At 37.0% G+C, this 13,741-nt stretch overlaps 1 protein-coding gene across 1 annotated transcript in view; it reads right to left on the reverse strand.

Annotated features, from left to right (window-relative positions):
- csf1rb (colony stimulating factor 1 receptor, b) overlaps positions 1–13,741 on the reverse strand; it is a 34,656-nt gene that overhangs the window by 20,234 nt on the left and 681 nt on the right. The window lies entirely within an intron of this gene.

Here is a 13,741-nt window from a genome sequence, read left to right on the forward strand (position 1 = left end):
TAAACTAAACTCAGACTGAACTAAACTCAGATTAAACTAAACTCAGATTAAACTAAACTCAGACTAAACTCAGACTGAACTAAACTCAGACTGAACTAAACTCAGACTGAACTAAACTCAGATTAAACTAAACTCAGACTAAACTCAGACTGAACTAAACTCAGATTAAACTAAACTCAGACTGAACTAAACTCAGATTAAACTAAACTCAGACTAAACTAAACTCAGATTAAACTAAACTCAGATTAAACTAAACTCAGACTGAACTAAACTCAGATTAAACTAAACTCAGATTAAACTAAACTCAGATTGAACTAAACTCAGATTAAACTAAACTCAGACTGAACTAAACTCAGATTAAACTAAACTCAGATTAAACTAAACTCAGGTTAAACTCAGATTAAACTAAACTCAGACTAAACTCAGATTGAAATAAACTCAGACTGAACTAAACTCAGACTAAACTAAACTCAGACTGAATTTAGATTAAATTAAACTCAGATTAAACTAAACTCAGATTAAACTAAACTCAGATTAAACTAAACTCAGACTAAACTCAGACTGAACTAAACTCAGACTGAACTAAACTCAGATTAAACTAAACTCAGATTAAACTAAACTCAGACTAAACTAAACTCAGACTGAACTAAACTCAGATTAAACTAAACTCAGATTAAACTAAACTAAGACTGAACTAAACTCAGATTAAACTAAACTCAGATTGAACTAAACTAAGATTAAACTAAACTCAGATTAAACTAAACTCAGATTAAACTAAACTCAGACTGAACTAAACTCAGACTGAACTAAACTCAGATTAAACTAAACTCAGATTAAACTAAACTAAGACTGAACTAAACTCAGATTAAACTAAACTCAGATTGAACTAAACTCAGATTAAACTAAACTCAGACTGAACTAAACTCAGACTAAACTAAACTCAGATTAAACTAAACTCAGACTAAACTAAACTAAGACTGAAATAAACTCAGATTAAACTAAACTCAGATTGAACTAAACTCAGATTAAACTAAACTCAGACTGAACTAAACTCAGATTAAACTAAACTCAGATTAAACTTAACTCAGACTAAACTAAACTAAGACTGAAATAAACTCAGATTAAACTAAACTCAGATTAAACTAAACTCAGATTAAACTAAACTCAGATTAAATTTAACTCAGACTAAACTAAACTAAGACTGAACTAAACTCAGATTAAACTAAACTCAGATTAAACTAAACTCAGACTGAACTAAACTCAGATTAAACTAAACTCAGACTGAACTGAACTCAGATTAAATTAAACTCAGATTAAACTAAACTCAGATTAAACTAAACTCAGATTGAAATAAACACTGATTGAAATAAACACTAAACTAAACTACAAGAAAGTAAAGTAAATTAAATTAAACTTAAATTAAACTAAACTAAACTGAATCTAAGCTTAACTACACTAAACTGAATTTAAACTAAACTAAACTGAATCTAAGCTTAACTACACTAAACTGAATTTAAACTAAACTAAACTCCACCCACCTGAGTTCCCAACATGCCAAGCAGTTTGATGACCTCAGCCTGTCCCCCGGCGGCCTCCCTCTGGACCTGGACCAGCTGAGTCAGCAGATCCAGGACCTCCTTCCTCCACAGTGCCTCCTGCTGCTGATCCACATTCTGAGTGGCGGTGACGTCTGATTGGGCAGCAGGTGGGTTGTCGTCACCTGCAGTGAAGACGGCTGAAGTGAAAACTTCAAATCTTTGACAGGATTGGTCAACTTCCTCTGATTGTCAGAGTAAAGGTCAGTTATGTTATATTACAGATGCTACAGACGCTGTAGATGCTACAGATGCTACAGACACTACAGATGCTACAGACACTACAGATGCTACAGATGCTACAGACACTACAGATGCTACAGACACTACAGACGCTACAGATGCTACAGACACTACAGATGCTACAGACACTACAGACGCTACAGATGCTACAGACGCTGTAGACTCTACAGATGCTACAGACACTACAGATGCTACAGATGCTACAGATGCTACAGACGCTACAGATGCTACAGATGCTACAGATGCTACAGACGCTGTAGACGCTACAGATGCTACAGACACTACAGATGCTACAGATGCTACAGACGCTATAGACGCTACAGATGCTACAGACACTACAGACGCTGTAGACTCTATAGATGCTACAGACACTACAGATGCTACAGATGCTACAGATGCTACAGACGCTGTAGACACTACAGATGCTACAGATGCTACAGACGCTACAGATGCTACAGACACTACAGACACTACAGATGTTACAGATGCTACAGATGCTACAGACGCTACAATCGCTACAGACACTACAGATGCTACAGATGCTACAGACGCTATAGACGCTACAGACACTACAGATGCTACAGAAGCTGCAGACATTATAGATGCTACTACAGATGCTACAGACATTACAGATGCTATAGACGCTACAGATGCTACAGACACTACAGATGCTACAGACACTACAGATGCTACAGACGCTGTAGACGCTACAGATGCTACAGACACTACAGATGCTACAGATGCTACAGACGCTATAGACGCTACAGATGCTACAGACACTACAGACGCTGTAGACTCTATAGATGCTACAGACACTACAGATGCTACAGATGCTACAGATGCTACAGACGCTGTAGACACTACAGATGCTACAGATGCTACAGACGCTACAGATGCTACAGACACTACAGACACTACAGATGTTACAGATGCTACAGATGCTACAGACGCTACAATCGCTACAGACACTACAGATGCTACAGATGCTACAGACGCTATAGACGCTACAGACACTACAGATGCTACAGAAGCTGCAGACATTATAGATGCTACTACAGATGCTACAGACATTACAGATGCTATAGACGCTACAGATGCTACAGACACTACAGATGCTACAGACACTACAGATGCTACAGATGCTATAGACACTACAGATGCTACAGACACTACAGATGCTACAGACGCTACAGACACTACAGACGCTGTAGACGCTACAGACGCTACAGACACTACAGACGCTACAGACGCTACAGACACTACAGACGCTGTAGACGCTACAGACGCTACAGACACTACAGACGCTGTAGACGCTACAGATGCTACAGACACTGTAGACTCTACAGATGCTACAGACGCTGTAGACTCTACAGATGCTACAGACGCTGTAGACTCTACAGATGCTACAGATGCTACAGACACTACAGATGCTACAGATGCTACAGACGCTGTAGACTCTACAGATGCTACAGACACTACAGATGCTACAGATGCTACAGACGCTGTAGACGCTACAGATGCTACAGACACTACAGACGCTGTAGACACTACAGATGCTACAGACGCTACAGATGCTACAGACGCTACAGACACTACAGATGTTACAGATGCTACAGATGCTACAGACGCTACAGACACTACAGACGCTACAGACGCTACAGACACTACAGACGCTGTAGACGCTACAGACGCTACAGACACTACAGACGCTGTAGACGCTACAGATGCTACAGACACTACAGACGCTGTAGACACTACAGATGCTACAGACGCTACAGATGCTACAGACGCTACAGACACTACAGATGTTACAGATGCTACAGATGCTACAGACGCTACAGACACTACAGATGCTACAGACGCTATAGACGCTACAGACGCTACAGATGCTACAGACGCTACAGACACTACAGATGCTACAGATGCTACAGACGCTGAAGACACTATAGATGCTACTACAGATGCTACAGACACTACACATGCTACAGACGCTACAGACATTATAGATGCTACTACAGATGCTACAGACACTACAGATGCTATAGACGCTACAGACGCTACAGATGCTACAGATGCTTCAGACGCTACAGATGCTATAGACGCTACAGATGCTACAGACGCTACGGACGCTACAGATGCTACAGACACTACAGATGCTACAGATGCTGCAGACACTATAGATGCTACTACAGATGCTACAGACGCTACAGACGCTACAGGCATTATAGATGCTACTACAGATGCTACAGACACTACAGATGCTATAGACGCTACAGATGCTACAGACATTATAGATGCTACAGATACTACAGACACTACAGATGCTACAGACGCTACAGACGCTACAGGCATTATAGATGCTACTACAGATGCTACAGACGCTACAGACATTATAGATGCTACTACAGATGCTACAGACACTACAGACATTATAGATGCTACTACAGATGCTACTACAGATGCTACAGACGCTACAGACATTATAGATGCTACTACAGATGCTACAGATGCTACAGACATTATAGATGCTACTACAGATGCTACAGATGCTACAGATGCTACTGACGCTACAGACATTATAGATGCTACTACAGATGCTACAGACGCTACAGACATTATAGATGCTACTACAGACGCTACAGACGCTACAGACATTATAGATGCTTCTACAGATGCTACAGATGCTACAGACATTATAGATGCTACTACAGATGCTACTACAGATGCTACAGACGCTACAGACATTATAGATGCTACTACAGATGCTACAGACGCTACAGACATTATAGATGCTTCTACAGATGCTACAGATGCTACTACAGATGCTACTACAGATGCTACAGACGCTACAGACATTATAGATGCTACTACAGATGCTACAGACGCTACAGACATTATAGATGCTTCTACAGATGCTACAGACGCTACAGACATTATAGATGCTACTACAGATGCTACAGATGCTACAGACGCTACAGACATTATAGATGCTACTACAGATGCTACAGACGCTACAGACATTATAGATGCTTCTACAGATGCTACAGATGCTACAGACGCTACAGACATTATAGATGCTACTACAGATGCTACAGATGCTACAGACGCTACAGACACTACAGACGCTGTAGACGCTACAGACGCTACAGACACTACAGACGCTACAGACGCTACAGACACTACAGACGCTGTAGACGCTACAGACGCTACAGACACTACAGACGCTGTAGACGCTACAGATGCTACAGACACTGTAGACTCTACAGATGCTACAGACGCTGTAGACTCTACAGATGCTACAGACGCTGTAGACTCTACAGATGCTACAGATGCTACAGACACTACAGATGCTACAGATGCTACAGACGCTGTAGACTCTACAGATGCTACAGACACTACAGATGCTACAGATGCTACAGACGCTGTAGACGCTACAGATGCTACAGACACTACAGACGCTGTAGACACTACAGATGCTACAGACGCTACAGATGCTACAGACGCTACAGACACTACAGATGTTACAGATGCTACAGATGCTACAGACGCTACAGACACTACAGACGCTACAGACGCTACAGACACTACAGACGCTGTAGACGCTACAGACGCTACAGACACTACAGACGCTGTAGACGCTACAGATGCTACAGACACTACAGACGCTGTAGACACTACAGATGCTACAGACGCTACAGATGCTACAGACGCTACAGACACTACAGATGTTACAGATGCTACAGACGCTACAGACGCTACAGACACTACAGATGCTACAGACGCTATAGACGCTACAGACGCTACAGATGCTACAGACGCTACAGACACTACAGATGCTACAGATGCTACAGACGCTGAAGACACTATAGATGCTACTACAGATGCTACAGACACTACACATGCTACAGACGCTACAGACATTATAGATGCTACTACAGATGCTACAGACACTACAGATGCTATAGACGCTACAGACGCTACAGATGCTACAGATGCTTCAGACGCTACAGATGCTATAGACGCTACAGATGCTACAGACGCTACGGACGCTACAGATGCTACAGACACTACAGATGCTACAGATGCTGCAGACACTATAGATGCTACTACAGATGCTACAGACGCTACAGACGCTACAGGCATTATAGATGCTACTACAGATGCTACAGACACTACAGATGCTATAGACGCTACAGATGCTACAGACATTATAGATGCTACAGATACTACAGACACTACAGATGCTACAGACGCTACAGACGCTACAGGCATTATAGATGCTACTACAGATGCTACAGACGCTACAGACATTATAGATGCTACTACAGATGCTACAGACACTACAGACATTATAGATGCTACTACAGATGCTACTACAGATGCTACAGACGCTACAGACATTATAGATGCTACTACAGATGCTACAGATGCTACAGACATTATAGATGCTACTACAGATGCTACAGATGCTACAGATGCTACTGACGCTACAGACATTATAGATGCTACTACAGATGCTACAGACGCTACAGACATTATAGATGCTACTACAGACGCTACAGACATTATAGATGCTTCTACAGATGCTACAGATGCTACAGACATTATAGATGCTACTACAGATGCTACTACAGATGCTACAGACGCTACAGACATTATAGATGCTACTACAGATGCTACAGACGCTACAGACATTATAGATGCTTCTACAGATGCTACAGATGCTACTACAGATGCTACTACAGATGCTACAGACGCTACAGACATTATAGATGCTACTACAGATGCTACAGACGCTACAGACATTATAGATGCTTCTACAGATGCTACAGACGCTACAGACATTATAGATGCTACTACAGATGCTACAGATGCTACAGACGCTACAGACATTATAGATGCTACTACAGATGCTACAGACGCTACAGACATTATAGATGCTTCTACAGATGCTACAGATGCTACAGACGCTACAGACATTATAGATGCTACTACAGATGCTACAGATGCTACAGACATTATAGATGCTACTACAGATGCTTCAGATGCTACAGACATTATAGATGCTACTACAGATGCTACAGATGCTACAGACATTATAGATGCTACTACAGATGCTACAGATGCTACAGACATTATAGATGCTACTACAGATGCTACAGACGCTACAGACATTATAGATGCTACTACAGATGCTACAGATGCTACAGACATTATAGATGCTACTACAGATGCTACAGACGCTATAGACATTATAGATGCTACTACAGATGCTACAGATGCTACAGACATTATAGATGCTACTACAGATGCTACAGACGCTACAGACATTATAGATGCTACCATCATGTATTTATTACAGGCTGCGATCTGGACAGGACAAACTGCTTCCTGTTAATGATTAGTTAATATTTCTTTCACTTCCTTCACTTGAACGGATGCTGACATCACCACCTGGTGGTCGGAGTTGGTAGTTTGAGTTTTTAATTAAGCTCATTAGTTGTAAAGTTGTGTTTTATCAGACTGAGGAACAGGTTGTATTATTCCATCATAGGAGGACTGTCGTTACTTTCTTTAATAGTCTATTGATTGTTTGATCAGTGAATAACATATTGATTATTATCCACTGAGGTGAACTTATTCTGATAACTTGTCTAAGCAGTAGTCACAAACACAAAGAGTTGAGTTTACTATCATGGAAAACTGGAAAACACAATAATTAACATAAATTCAAGAAATCTCCACAATATTTCACTAAATTACAGCAACTTTTTCCACATGAAACGTCCAAATCAGCAGTTGCTTGTGGTTTAAAATCCTGGAGGGAGAGAGACACTGCTACCAGAGAATTTGGCAAATTGCTTAAAAAAGGACAAAGAAAGATTCATCATCATTCATCATCAAAGCAGAGTCATTGATTCAAGAGTACCGCCACATGTAGTGGGGGTCCAACAGTAACCTGTAGCCCCCCCGGGGCTCCACAGGAGGTTAAACAGAATCCAGACAGCATCGACTTTGTAAAAAAATGTATTTTACAAAATAAAGAAGAAGCATAATAATAGAAGTTGTTTGACAACTTGTACAACATGTTAGCAGACGCAATCTGTCAACATCAACTGTATCTTATGTTCAATCAAAGCTGGGATCAGACTCATAACCAGGATACCAACAGTAGTTCATTATTTAAATACACTCAGTGTCTGTAAAGACACCAACAGATTATTGTTGTTGAAGCTTCATGTGACAGTTTGAGGATTCACGTCATCGAGTTTCACAATCAGAACGTTTCTGTTCTGGGAAAAACAAGAAGTGAAACTGTGTGTGTGTGCGTGTGTGTTTAACTTCCATCAGCAGTTTGGCAGCAGAGTCTCCGGCTGCTGGACACGACTAAGACCAAAGTTCAGACTGTTCAACAGAATCAGGAATTAACCAAACAACATTCCTGTGGAAGCTCAGGACTGATGTTACTGATGTTAATGATGTTAATGATGTTACTGATGTTAATGATGGATCGTTAGACCTGCAGTGACATGGTTGCCGGTATTGATCCCGTCAGCATGTTTCACCGCCGTGTAGTAGAAACGGTTTACCGGTACATCTCTAAACATCACCGGCAAGCTACAGATCGTACACTCCAGTCCATAAAGTCACCAGTAACCGTCACAAGCTAACAACATGCTAGCTAACAGCAACCAGCTAATAATACATGAAGCTAGCAAACAATCATCCTCATCTACATCACCTCATATAACATCTGTATAACACCAGCAGCTCATATGCTAAGCTAACTAACATGCTAAGATAAATAGCAGTTTGGTAGTTGTGAAGGTGTTCTGACAGATAAACTGGTGGATGTAATATTTTCTGATGGTGTGTCATTGAGCAGTTTGTAGTTTTTATATCAACATTCTTATAACTTCTCCTGTCAGTCATCTTGTTTCTGATCTGACAGCCGTAACGTCTCCAACAAGGTTAAACAAAGAGTGTAAAAGCATCCGGGACGACTGAAGACTGAAGACATCTGGAGTCACATTTGACCAGATGTTGAAAAGTTGTAAATATATTCGTCTCATGAGGACAGGTTCACTTCCACCTTCGGAGAGTAAATCTGACATTAGAAAGCAAATAAAAACACACGACTGAAACATTCAGCTAACAGTCCCTCCTGAGGCATGCTGGGAAACATCATGATTGTGTAACTCCAGAATTTCTTTCTGTCAGTGAGTCATTCTGTCACATCCGCAGCTTCACATCAGCAGTCTTTAAAAAGACAGATTAATTCAATTATAGAAGCATCCTGGTGGACTGAAGCTCTAAAGTATCAATAAGAAATGTTATTTATAAAGCAGATCAGAACCGACCCGTTACTGCAATCATCCAACATGTTCTCCTGACGAGAACCTCAGTATGTCCACTAGTTTCTATCAGAAACAAGCAGTGAACATCATTCACATCCAGCAGTTACAACAAGTAGAAACATTATTGTCACATCGGTAATGTCAGTCATTACTTGTGGGGTTCATCAGGGTTCTGTTCTTGGTCCTTTATAGTTTCAGTCTGGTTTAACCCTCCTGTGATGTTGACCCGGGAGGACAACAGGTGTCATTACCTGCTGTCATCAAAAAACAGTATCCTGATTAAGAAATTCTGGATTATTTTAACTATAGTTGAGATTATGGGATTATTATGGCAGACTGGTGTGTGTTAAAGTTTAGTCAGGATACTGTTGTTTGTGATGACAGCACATAATGGTTAAAACGACTTGACATGATGTTTTTATCTATTTGTTATCAGCAGAATAATCTGTAAAAACAACTCTTTTAAAATAGTTGTGGCTAACATGTTAGCAAACATTATCATTCATGTGGAGTCGTGTTTCTGTCCAATATTCTCTCTCTTTTAGCTGTTTTTGCTCTCTACCAGCTCTCTTTAGCTGCTAAATGCTCCACTATGTTCACCAGCTAGTCTGCAGATAACTGTGAGAAGCTTTTACTCTGAAAACGACGCTATGAGACGCTGAGAGTCGACCAGAATGAGCTGAAACTCGTTATAAAGCTCCGTAAAGCTCTGAGAGGAGCTGCAGAGAGAATAACCAGCTGACTGTGGAGGATAGAAATGTGTTATAAGTGCAGGTCGCTGATTTATGAAGTTGTTTTTGTAGATTAATTTGTTGTTTATTCTTTAAAATGTCGATCACAGTAGTTCACAGTAACGCAGGACATTATTTAATGTATTTATGATTTAATGATGTTTTATTCCCTCTTATCTGTTATTGTATTTTCATCTGTTGTGTAGTTTTTGTTGCATTTTCAGTACTTTTCTTTTCGTTTGCGTTAGTCTCAAACTGTTGCTTCTTCCTTGTGAGTTTTCAGTTTTCAAGACACTTTGAAACCGACATGAAAACACGCAGATACGAGGTTTTCACACCAACAGCTCGGGGGGGGGGGGGGTTTCTCAGAAAGTCCTGCAGTTAGGAGGTTTTGGGGGGTCGATGTGATGAAACCTCGGCATGTCAGGAAACACATTGTCTACCAGAGACCACACACACACACACACACACACACACACACACACACACACACACACTAACACACACTAACACACACACACACAGGAGGGTCTCTCTCCCACTTCCTCGTCTTACTTCTTCTTTGTTGAGTCTGCGGGAGTGGTGGAGGAACTGGTTACCACGGCAACGTGTTTACATCCACTCCACACCTCTCCGGTAGTAGCGTTTGTAATAGTATTACGTGTAGTAGTAGTCGTAGTACTGATGTGTAGTGGTCGTAATACTGACAGTTTTTAACTGGAGCCATGGATCAAACACCCAGAACCATGACGCCGTCGACCAAACTGTCCTGCTTTCACTCATGTGCTCATTTAGAAAGCTTTAATATCAATAACTCACGTCATCACAGCTGGAACCCAATTAACACACAATTAAAACAAAATTAACACACAATTAACACACAATCCTCCAGGTGGAAACACTGAGAGTGGAGGATGGAGAAATAACAGGAGGCTGAATAAAAGTAGTAAGTAAAAGCCTTATGAGTTTATTATCATTATTTATAATAGTGTTACAAACACATTTACAGCCTTCAGCTAACTTACCTATGATGTCACTGCTAAACCTTTACTTTATTAAGATTAATGCATACTTTATTACGCATTTATTAACAGTCAATTAACAGTTAATTATGCTTTTATTAACAGTTAATTATGCTTTTATTTACAGTTAATTATGCTTTATTAACAGATAATTATGCTTTATTAACAGTTAATTATGCTTTATTAACAGTTAATTATGCTTTTATTAACAGTTAATTATGCTTTATTTACAGTTAATTATGCTTTATTAACAGTTAATTATGCTTTATTAACAGTTAATTATGCTGTTATTAACAGTTAATTATGCTTTATTAACAGTTAATTATGCTTTATTAACAGGTAATTATGCTTTATTAACAGTTAATTATGCTGTTATTAACAGTTAATTATGCTTTATTTACAGTTAATTATGCTTTATTAACAGTTAATTATGCTTTATTAACAGTTAATTATGCTTTATTTACAGTTAATTATGCTTTTATTAACAGTTAATTATGCTTTATTTACAGTTAATTATGCTTTATAAACAGTGAATTATGCTTTATTTACAGTGAATTATGCTTTATTTGCAGTTAATTATGCTTTATTTACAGTTAATTATGCTTTATTAACAGTTAATTATGCTTTATTTACAGTGAATTATGCTTTATTTACAGTTAATTATGCTTTATTAACAGTTAATTATGCTTTATTAACAGTTAATTATGCTTTATTTACAGTTAATTATGCTTTATTAACAGTTAATTATGCTTTATTTACAGTTAATTATGCTTTTATTTAGAGTTAATTATGCGTTATTTACAGTTAATTATGCTTTATTAACAGTTAATTATGCTTTATTTACAGTTAATTATGCTTTATTAACAGTTAATTATGCATTATTTACAGTTAATTATGCTTTATTTACAGTTAATTATGCTTTATTAACAGTTAATTATGCTTTATTTACAGTTAATTATGCTTTATTAACAGTTAATTATGCTTTATTAACAGGTAATTATGCTTTATTAACAGTTAATTATGCTTTATTAACAGGTAATTATGCTTTATTAACAGTTAATTATGCTTTATTAACAGGTAATTATGCTTTATTTACAGTTAATTATGCTTTATTTACAGTTAATTATGCTTTATTAACAGTTAATTATGCTTTATTTACAGTTAATTATGCTTTTATTTAGAGTTAATTATGCGTTATTTACAGTTAATTATGCTTTATTAACAGTTAATTATGCTTTATTAACAGTTAATTATGCGTTATTTACAGTTAATTATGCTTTATTAACAGTTAATTATGCTTTATTTACAGTTAATTATGCTTTTATTTAGAGTTAATTATGCGTTATTTACAGTTAATTATGCTCTATTTACAGTTAATTATGCTTTATTTACAGTTAATTATGCTTTATTAACAGTTAATTATGCTTTATTAACAGTTAATTATGCTCTATTTACAGTTAATTATGCTTTATTAACAGTTAATTATGCGTTATTTACAGTTAATTATGCTCTATTTACAGTTAATTATGCTTTATTAACAGTTAATTATGCTTTATTTACAGTTAATTATGCTTTATTAACAGTTAATTATGCTTTATTAACAGTTAATTATGCTTTATTAACAGTTAATTATGCTTTATTTACAGTTAATTATGCTTTATTTACAGTGAATTATGCTTTATTTACAGTTAATTATACTTTATGCAGTATTATGTGTAGTAGTCGTAGTACTGATGTGTAGTAGTCGTAGTACTGATGTGTAGTAATAGTAGTACTGATGTGTAGTAGTCGTAGTACTGACAGTATTATGTGTAGTAATAGTAGTACTGATGTGTAGTAGTCGTAGTACTGATGTGTAGTAATAGTAGTACTGATGTGTAGTAATAGTAGTACTGATGTGTAGTAGTCGTAGTACTGATGTGTAGTAATAGTAGTACTGATGTGTAGTAGTCGTAGTACTGATGTGTAGTAGTCGTAGTACTGATGTGTAGTAGTCGTAGTACTGACAGTATTATGTGTAGTAATAGTAGTACCGATGTGTAGTAGTCGTAGTACTGATGTGTAGTAGTCGTAGTACTGATCACTGTTAATGATCAGTATTAAACATTATAAACAACAGTTATTAACCAAATAAAAGTGATTACTTGTTAATAAACGTTAATAGCTGTTTATAAATAGTTAATAGCTGTTTATAAATAGTTAATAGCTGTTTATAAACATTAATAACTGTTTATAAATAGTTAATAGCTGTTTATAAACATTAATAACTGTTTATAAATAGTTAATAGCTGTTTATAAACATTAATAGCTGTTTATAAACATTAATAGCTGTTTATAAATAGTTAATAGCTGTTTATAAACATTAATAACTGTTTATAAATAGTTAATAGCTGTTTATAAACATTAATAGCTGTTTATAAATAGTTAATAGCTGTTTATAAATAGTTAATAGCTGTTTATAAATAGTTAATAGCTGTTTGTAAACATTAATAGCTGTTTATAAATAGTTAATAGCTGTTTATAAATAGTTAATAGCTGTTTATAAATAGTTAATAGCTGTTTATAAACATTAATAACTGTTTATAAATAGTTAATAGCTGTTTATAAATAGTTAATAGCTGTTTATAAACATTAATAGCTGTTTATAAACATTAATAGCTGTTTATAAAAATTAATAGCTGTTTATAAACATTAATAACTGTTTATAAATAGTTAATAGCTGTTTATAAACATTAATAAGTGTTTATAAATAGTTAATAGCTGTTTATAAACATTAATAAGTGTTTATAAAT

Source organism: Thunnus thynnus, chromosome 13, assembly GCF_963924715.1.
Source record: "Thunnus thynnus chromosome 13, fThuThy2.1, whole genome shotgun sequence".
In the NCBI taxonomy this organism is placed as follows: domain Eukaryota; kingdom Metazoa; phylum Chordata; class Actinopteri; order Scombriformes; family Scombridae; genus Thunnus; species Thunnus thynnus.